General features: G+C 25.9%; 1 pseudogene; it reads right to left on the bottom strand.

The window, feature by feature from the left end:
* Positions 1–3322: 3322 nt before the first annotated feature.
* LOC129299401 (heavy metal-associated isoprenylated plant protein 21-like) lies at positions 3323–4847 on the bottom strand (annotated as a pseudogene).
* Between the last annotated feature and the right edge of the window lie 5455 nt (positions 4848–10302).

Below are 10302 nucleotides of genomic sequence, written 5' to 3'. Positions count from 1 at the left end.
AAGCAATATTAATTGGTGAAGTCAATTTAAAATGATAAAACTTGCAAGATTACACATTTATATTATTAATCCTTGGAAGAAATAAATAAGAAAAACAAAAGAAAAATTAGATGATTCAATTACATAATTTGGAAGTGTAATAAAAGTGTGGCATGTATATAATTTCAACAATATGGACTCATAAAAGGCAGAGCAGTCTTTTTGCCAATTGATGCCACTTAAGTCCAAGTGGCAGGAATCATTACATTCCCAACTCATTTACTAATTTTCTTTATAAAAGCAATCTTTCAAATTTACATTTAGATTTAGATGACAATCTGTATTTTGTACCTAATTTCATGCTAAAAAGACTGTAGATTCCTTGTTTTTATATATAAAATTAAAAATAAGTCACATTATTTTTTATGATTTAAAAATAATTCAGAAGAAGATATAATATTTTGAGAGAGAGAAAAAAATTAGTACATATGAGTAGATATTCGAAAGCTTCTATCTTATGGCTGCTTTATTTTTTGTCCTACAAAAATTGTTTTGTTTTAAATGAAATCAAAAGGAAAAAAAAATTGGAGAAAGTAATGTAGTTTCAAAATGTCCTTTTTATTTTTATACAAAAATAGTAATAGAAAAGTACAATTTTGCCAAATGATGAATAAAATATAGCAACGGTGTTGGATCAAGCAAAAAGGGATTTGATAATAAGGTGATGATCTGAACTTACTAGATAGAAGAAAAAAATAATTATATAGAAGATTTACATCTAATTAGATCTAAATATACTCAAATACAATTTTGACAATATTAAACATACAAGATAGTTGTATATTTAATGAAAATGGTTAAGTATACATTTAGTCATTTAAAATTAATGATTCATTTTAATCTTTTAATTTATAAAGTGTTTTTAATTTTTAATTTTAATTGTTAGTTTATGTCAATAAATTTTTACATTAAACTTTTAATATGAAAAAAATATTTTTAAATGTTGACATATTAATTTTAATTTTTTTAAAATAACAAGGACTGATACGAAAAAAAAATTATTAAAACTAATGTATTAAAATTAAAAAATTAAAAAGATAGTTTATAAAATTAGGGAACTAAATTAAAATTTTTTATATAAAATTAAAAGATAAAAAGTTATTTTTAGCTAATAAAAATAACAAGATAATAAATATTGCATTTACCCCTTATGATCTTTATTAAAAGGCCTTTTCGGAAGGTTTCCACTTTCCATGGTTTGTATTATTATGCTTTTGCATATTGTGAGAGGCATTAATTATTTTTTCCCCCTTTAAATGGCCTTATTGATACTAATCAATATTTTCATTCACTGTTTTTAATATTTGGAGTACTTAAAATATGTGGGCAGGGGGGATTTTTTCTTTTTGGACCAGTGAGAGAGAGGTGGATTATGGAAAATATTTACGTGTTTATCTATTTTTGTTAGTTACTCACATATATTTTTATTAATGCTTAATATATTTTGTCCCAATCAAAATCTAGCAAGTATTTTTTAAAGTTTTAATAATAGTAATAACAAAAGTTTATTATAAAAATTTATTCATATACAAATTTATATGTCTTGATTTGATTGAAATAAAACCTTAAATATATAAAATTAAGAATATACTCTCTATTCGTTCCAAAAAAAATAAAAGAATGTTACTCTCTCTAGTTAACTCTATTTCAAAATTAACCAAAGTTTTTCAAATTTGCCTTTATTAAACCCAAACATTAGACAAGTCAAACTGCCAAGTTTGAAGAATATAAACCAATGTTGAATATTCAAAAAAAAAAATCAATATTGAATTAGGACCGTTTTGAAAAAAATTGCAATAAATATCTTATGCAATACTTTATAAAAAGGATAAAAAAAATTATCTCTTTCAAGTTTCAAGTACCTCATAAGAGTATTTTTTTTTCTTAATTAAGTTGGGGGATTGAGTGTAATTTTTGAAACTAATCTAAATGTGATAAATTTAATAAGGTTACCAAACTTTAACTAAATGTCTCAATTTGTGTGAGGTGGTAATTAAGGACATGGATAGCATTATCCCCCTTCCAATTACAACACTTTTAATTAATTTACATTTTCAATTAGTTAGTTAATGGTAAATATTATTCATTCTTTTATGTTACCTTTATTTATTAGGTTGTCTTTAAAAAATTTATTAATTACAACAAAACCTTTTTATTGAATTCTCTTTAGCAAGAAAGAATTGGAATTCTCTTTATCGCACGTCAGCCTTATACTTCTTTTGACCAACCAATCTTGTACATGACAACTTGCATTATATCAACTTATTTGTTTATCATGAAGATCCAATATGATTATAATCCATTGAGTTGTATTGTATTTCACTCATCATTTGTAGCTTCAGCAATATAATTACATATAAGTAATCACTTTCAATAATTATTCTCTAGACTCACATCTCAAAGCCATTAGCCACCTCATATAAGATCAATAATATGTATTCTTAATTATATTAATTATTTCAAGAACAATCAATTTAACCACATCAAAATCATGGCATAGAGTTACATGATTAATTGGCCATAAATTTGATTCCATCTATCTCCGATAGTACGTAACATGATGTAACATAATACTCATGTTTATTCACTGTAATAGCATGGTGTTGCAAGGAGAGAGATATACACATCAATGATTTTAAAAATTAGATTAAATTGAATGGTGGACTTCAACTAGTCAAGTTAATGACTCAGTCAATTAAAAAAATTGTTTGAAAAGTGAGCTGAATTGGACTGCTTTGCATCGGCATTTGGACTAAGGAAATATGATCAAGTTGAAAATTGAATTTAATTTTTAAAAACCAGACTGTTCAAAAATACCATTTCCATCTTTTATATTTTATCAATTTTTTTAAAATGATCAATTTTTTTAATCATTTACTATTTTTATATTTTATCAATTTTTTTAAAATGATCAATTTTTTTAATCATTAATATTATGTTGTATTTGTGGCTTATTAAGTCATAATAAACTTAAAATATTTAATTTTATTTTTAAATTAATTAATAATTTATATTTATTTTATATTTAAATTATTATATATATAATTAATATTTTTGATTTATAGTGGGCCATGCTTTAAAAACATTGATACACGTTGAGTGGGGGCTCCGCCCAGTATGGGGCCCACGCATCTCATATATTTACCTCTCTCTCCTTATAGGATACCGTGCGAGAGAGAGAGAAAGAATTACCCTTATGACCATCAAAATTGACAGAAGGACGGAATGTAAACAAAAAAGTTGACGCTTTTTTTTTTTTTTTTAATGACATGACAATTAAGTATCACATAGTATCGTTAATTACATTAAGGAAACAAGCATTTACATTATCATCGCTAAAAGGTCATGAATTGCTCCTCTGGCGTGTTCGACGTCATCGCCGATGACTGAACAACGTTCCGGACATAGCCGGCCGGCGCCCTCTTGTCGTAGACACCGGAAGCATGAGGAAAACGAACCAGATGTGAGGAACATAAGGCCAAAACTCTGCTCTTTTTTTGCCTGTTTTCTAATCCTCTTTAACACCTTGTTTGGATCTACATATCCACTTACTGTTACACGGTTTGTTTTCTGTTCACCTCCACAGATTTCACTCCTACACCCAATACCCCAAAAAAAAAAATAAAAATTCAAGGACATGAAAATTTATGAGAATGAATAATTGTTATAAAAGTTATAGGTTTTAGAGAATGAACAATTTAAAAAAGTAGTGGTTTTGGTAGGGTGTTTCATATATGTTTCCTATTTTGCTTACACTAATGCTACAATTATAATTGTAAGAGAAATATAATTTTTGATCCTTGAGTTTTTTTTTTCTCCAATATTGATTTAGTCTTTGAACTTTGAACAACTTTGTCCCTAAACTTTCTTGATTTAAAACAATTTAGTTCTTAATCATAGTTGTTCAACTCAATAGAATTCAATCCCTATGATTCTTTAACTCTATAAATTATAAGGATTGAATTGTATTGAGTAAAATTAAAAACACTAAATTAATAGTTAAGAGAAAGTTTAAGAGCTAAAGTTATATTATCACTAACCGTAATTATCATTTAAAGAGTATATATGTATAAATAGTCAAACAAAGGATCATCAATATTGTAGATCACTTCTTGTACTAGTAATTTACAACGGAAGATAATTAATATTCGATCATAATCAGAATATTGTTCTATAATTACTCTCTCTGTTATAAATTATAAAATATTTTTAAATAAAATTTTATATCCAATAAATTTCATTAAATAACTTAACAACTTTATTTTTCAAAGTAAAAATATAAACTTATAAAAACACTCATAATTTAATATATTAAAAAGAAAAGAGATAAAATTAGTTATATAAAGATAAAAGGACAATGTTAGAATAAGCACATTTAATGAAACTTTAATTTTCTTAAAGTATTTTATATTTTGGGATGATAAATTTTTTTAAAAGTACCTTGAAGAGAGTATTACCTTGAAGAGAGTATTCAATACAGATTGAAAACTTTTTTTTTTTTGTCAAAAAAAACCAGAATGAAATCTAAATCAACCAAAGATGAGAAATATAAGTAAAGAGAGAAGAGAGACCTTTCATGTGGGTGACAGCATTTCGGACTCTTCGTTCACAGCCATCACAGTCCATTTTAACTTTGATCTCAACAGTCTGAAACGTATAATATATAAACCAGTGAAAGACAAAATGGCATTGATTCAAATCTGTGTTTAGAAGAAGAGAGAGAGAAAGAAGAACCTGCATTGGTTTGCGCCTGGAGGAGGAGGTGCTCACAACAGTGCAAAAGTTGGACGGTAATCGAGTGCTCCCATTTTCGCTTTTCTCTTTTCCACAAAGCCAATCCCACAGAGAGAGAGAGAGAGAGCGCGAGAGAGAGAGGAGGAGAGAGAGAGAGAGAGAGAGAGAGAGAGAGAGCCCTTCTTTCACACTCACATTACACATTTCAGTGTGTAGGGTGTCACCTTTATATAGCACCTTGCCTCGTAAAGTTTGGCACACCCTTAGCAAGCCAGGATTCTCTATTCATTTTTTTTTAACTACAATATTAATATTTGGACGGATCAAATTTTATTTTTAGTAGTTTAGAAGCCTCTCAAATTCTAAACATATTTTCTGTACAAAATTTTTCTTTAAATTTTAAAAATAATGTAATTTAATCTCATCATTAATAAAAGTTAACTTTAATATTAGTTGATTAAAAAATGATAGAAAAAGATATTAAAAATTATAAAAAAACAAAATTACAGTAAATGACTCAAATTAGAGATAAGGACGCAAAAATTTACATAAAGATAACTTTTATTAATGACATGAGTAAAATTGCACCATTTTCAAAAAAAAATATTGTATAAAAGATAAATTTAAGATTTTAAATGCTTATAAACTTATAGTTTATAGGCCAATTTGCTCATTTATTCTATAAAAATATTCCTTCTATTTTTTTTATATTGCTCTTAGATGTCTTCCTATTGTAAGTAATCATGTTCGAGATACAGTCATGTACTAAATGCGGGCATATCCCCTAGCAGAAATTCAAATATTAATTTGTCATGTTATGATGGACTAACCCTTTTTGTTAGACTTGAATCCTGTTAATTATTTATTTTTATTTTGTTTTTATTTTATTTAAACTATTTGTATTAAATTCAGCAATTTGAATTTGTTTGTTTGTTTATTTTTCATAATTAAATAATTTAATAATAATTTTATCAGAGATCAAATTTAAATAATATAAATATTGATCTAGTGGTTAGAAAAGGGAAAGAGTCTCTTATCTTCCCTTTCCATGCTCTCCCCCTCTCTTCCTAATTTCTGTTTTCTAATCACAAGACTAATATTTAAATGGTTTAGATTTGATCTCTTATAAAATATTTATTTTATTTTTTACCGTATAAGATTGATAACAGAACATAAATGCTATTTCAAGTGTAGCTGTTTCACTTTTGGTATACAAAATATAAATAATATGTTAATGCATGAAAATTTTCTCTAATTTTACATCTATATCGAATAATTTTGCATGCCTAATATTTTGATAAAGGAATCATCTTGGAAAGAAGTATCTTTACTATTTATAAAAAATTGAATTTGTACATTGAGATTAAATTTAAATAATTCAAATGTTGCTAGATGAAAATAATTAAATAACATCCTCGATCACTCATGATTTTTTTCAGTTGCAAAATTAAATTTTTTCCGGGCTGCAAACCAAGGATCTCATTCGGTCAATATGGATTTTTTTAAATAGTTTTGGAAGTGTATATTAATTAATAAGTGTGGATTTTTTTTCTGCCAGCAGTTTGAAGATTCGTAGACTGAATCAATTGATTAAATATTAAACTAACAGAGTCAGATTTAGCGGAAGATATTACCCTTACAACTTGGAAAGTTTAAACATTTGCTGGGCGGAGAAGTTCAAGAAAGTTAATGTCTAAACTAATTCTACAGAAGCTCTCTCGTTAATTCACAATGAGTTCTCTACTACTCATCCACTCATTGCTATCATTAATAGAATCAAAGACCTCACTATGTGAGATTGGACAATCACGTTCGACCACACTTTCAGGAAGGCAAACAGATGTGCCGATTGGTTGGCTCATCAAGCTTACACTAATAATCTTTGTATTCATATCTTTGATATCCTGCCGCTTAGTTGTTGTATATCTTATACGCTGACATGACTCATCTTGTCAATTAGCACGGTTTATCCATGGCCTCTAATTCAAAAAAAAAAAAATAGCGAATTAAAATTTAAATCTTAGCTAAGAGAGATACTTACATTTAATATTTAACCCTACCGTGGATAAGATTGTTCTAATAAAAAACACCTGCATACAATAAAAAAATTAAAATATTAAAAAAATTTTATAAAAAAGATGCTACTAACATAAAATCTCACACCCCAAATTCCTTTTGGCTGATAACTCATGCACAAAGTATCTAACTGTCTTAAGGGATTTTATTTATATATTTGTAAGGCGAAAAGCAGTGTCTAGAAATTGAAGTTAATATAAAAAAGCAGAAATGATGAATATGCTCCGATCCGTGAAGCATGGCAATTTGTTTCATAAATGAGAATTGAATATAATGAAATGAAGATAGGTCTTTGTTGTGATTTCTTTATATTATTCGTCAGCTATATGTAATTATGTATATTAAATTTTCGAAAAGCGTTTTTGTGTTTTCTTTTTCATTTCGTTCATTGAATGTATATCACTTTCTCTTTCAATAATTACAAATATTATATGTTTATTATCATGACCTTCCATTGTCTGTTCTCTCTCACTATATACATATATATACATATATATATGTGCGCGCGCGCGCATTAATATTTAATAATGATACATCATTGTCTTTTGGATAATAATTTACCAATTGCAGAGGCTAATCTCCTTTAAGATACTTTCAATCAGATTTTTTTATATAAATGTTGATAGTTAAATCTCTAATCACTTATTTAAAGAATAAGAGTCTCTACTACTTAAACCTTATAAGTAATTTATTTTCATTTTTTTTACTTGAAAATCCTAATATTTATATTGTAACACGAAAATATAAACTTTCTAATAGTTGCAGGCTTGCAGCACAACTAGAGATCAATGAGCGCTATGGTTGAATCTAAATTGAAGGGTTTTTTTTTTTTTTTTCATATCCCATAATTAAAGTTTCAAAATAAACTCTTGTAAATAGAGACACTTACATTGAGAGTTCTTTTTGTTAGATAGAAGTACCCAACGTAATTTTTTTTTAAAGAAAAAAATTAATCTGCAAGTCTTTCTTTTCTGATTTTGAATTAGATCTATATAATTTATTTTATTTTAATCAAAATCTTATAGTTTGATCGATTAAATATTTTAGTCTCTCAAGATTAAAATCATTAAATGTTTTGTTTTTAAAAAATGAAATTAAGAACTTTTATACTTTTATTAAATGATTATATAATTTTAGAATTAATTGCAATATTTTTAAAACTCAAAATTCATGTAATTAGATTATGTCTTCTAGATAATTTTTATACATATAGAAATTTCATAAAAATGTAATCAAATGTAAATATTGTATTATATTATATTTTATTTTTTCCTAAAAGTATTAAAACAAATTTTCTATAAATTTTAAAATTATTTTATTTTGGAAAATTTAATCATTCATCACTAATTTTAACCTTGTTGGCCAAATAAATAAATAATTTTAACCTTCAAAGATTAGCATATCTAATCAATCAAACTATAAGGAATTGATTAAAACACAACAAATCACAAATGATCTACTTCAACTCAAGAAAAACTAGAGGAACTTGTAGATTAATTTTTCCTTTAAAAAAACAGAAAAATGCTTTTTCGTGTGAAAGATTTATTTTTTTATTTTTTTTGTAGTAAATCATTCAATATCTGAAACCAAGGCTTTGACTAAGTCGGATTGAACTAAGTCAGACTCTTTTGGACAAAATCTCTACTTACTAAATGCTTATACATTCTCAAAATTTGAACTTAAGAGTCATCATGAAGTTGGTTGTTTGGTGAAAGATTCATATTCTGTTTTTTTTTTTTGGCCAAACAAGATTAATTATTCTGTTGAAGACGTTCTCTCTTGTGAACAAACAAATGAAAGTGAGAAAAAGAATAAAGAATTTCTCAAACTCCACTAAAAAAAAAAAACCAAAAGAAATTAGAGCACCGTCCAATGATCACAATTCTTTGTTGACTTTTAATTTATATGGCCCTTGTGCATTGTCTAGAACCTTTTTGCCAAAGTTTGTAGAGATTTTCAGATTCTTTCAAACTAATTCCTCTTTTGAAATTCCTGTCATTTTCACCTTTCCCATCATTTCTAATTACTTGGTCCTCAATTAATGTACATATGCGACCAATATATCTATGATTCAATTTTTGTTGCAAAAAAGAAGAAAAACTAGTATCAACTTGATTGACCCTTTATTATATTCTGTTTGCAATACTGGTTTTTCTATCATTTTTTATTTTTTATTTTTGGTTCAGAAGATCTTTCTATAATTGTTTGCTTGATTGTATTATGTGAAACATATTTTTATTTTGAATTCGCAAAATAAACTAGATTAATTTATCATACACTTGCTCTTTATTATTTTTGTATAAAAAACTCCAAGTGTTGCTTGTTATTGTTAACCATAAAACTAAACATATTTCTTTATACATTGCACAATGAGTTTAAACGTAGTATCACTATTGATGATTTGCGAATATTATGGATTGAAATATTGTGTTACTAAAGCTTTGGCCCATGGATTTGCATCCTTCCCATACCTTCCCTCAGTACATTCCTTCATACCCAATCTCATCCGTCTATTTCATTATTCATTTAGTTTAATGGTATTAGATTGCTATTTATGATATTAAAATAAATATATTATTCATTTAATGATTATCATAAATAAGCATTTACGAACTTGTTTTCAAAAATATTTAAGTAATGATAGTGAATAGTCTATTTATTTTAATGTCATAATTAATAATCTAACACCATTACATTTAAAAAATAATTAGGCTGATGGATGAGATTGGATATAGAGAGATATAATAAGGGAGTACATGGGGAGGATCCAAATCCATGTTGTAGGATTAAATGTTTGAATATTGATCCATCATGTTTAAATATTAACAAGTTATTATTCAAATATTAATGACGACTTATCTAGAATTAACAATAGTTCACGGAAATCCTTGAAACCTACATTTATAGCATATGTATTGTTTTATTTAGTATAATATTGATATTTGTCAATATTTAATGAGCAAATTCTAAAAATTTGAATAAAATGAGCTTTAAAAATTTGACAACTTATTTCTTAAATATTAACAAGTTATGTTCAAATATTGACAAGTTAATATTTCAATAATAACAACTCCAAAATTGATGACAACTTATGAAAATTCTTGTAAATTATATTTTTTACATAATATTTTATTTAATATAATATTGATAACCTATGAATATTTAAGGAGCAAATTGAAAAAAATTGAACAAACGATTCTTGAAAATTAACAACTTGTTTCTTAAAATAGTGACTAGTCATGTTTGAATATTAAAAAGTGATTCTTCAAATATTAAAACTCATCTAGAATTAATGACATATAGATATATGCTTAGAAACTAAATTTATAACATAAATATAACATATATTTTTTATTTTGCATAACACTGATAACTTATCAATTTTCAAGGAACATGTTATCTTTAGAATAATTGACAACTAGTCTTTTCAATATTAACAAATTATGTTTGAAT

This window comes from Prosopis cineraria, unplaced genomic scaffold (genome assembly GCF_029017545.1).
Source record: "Prosopis cineraria cultivar Desert tree isolate PC_DT_omini unplaced genomic scaffold, ASM2901754v1 PC1149, whole genome shotgun sequence".
NCBI lineage: Eukaryota > Viridiplantae > Streptophyta > Magnoliopsida > Fabales > Fabaceae > Prosopis > Prosopis cineraria.
This window is presented reverse-complemented; position numbering and strand designations above follow the sequence as displayed.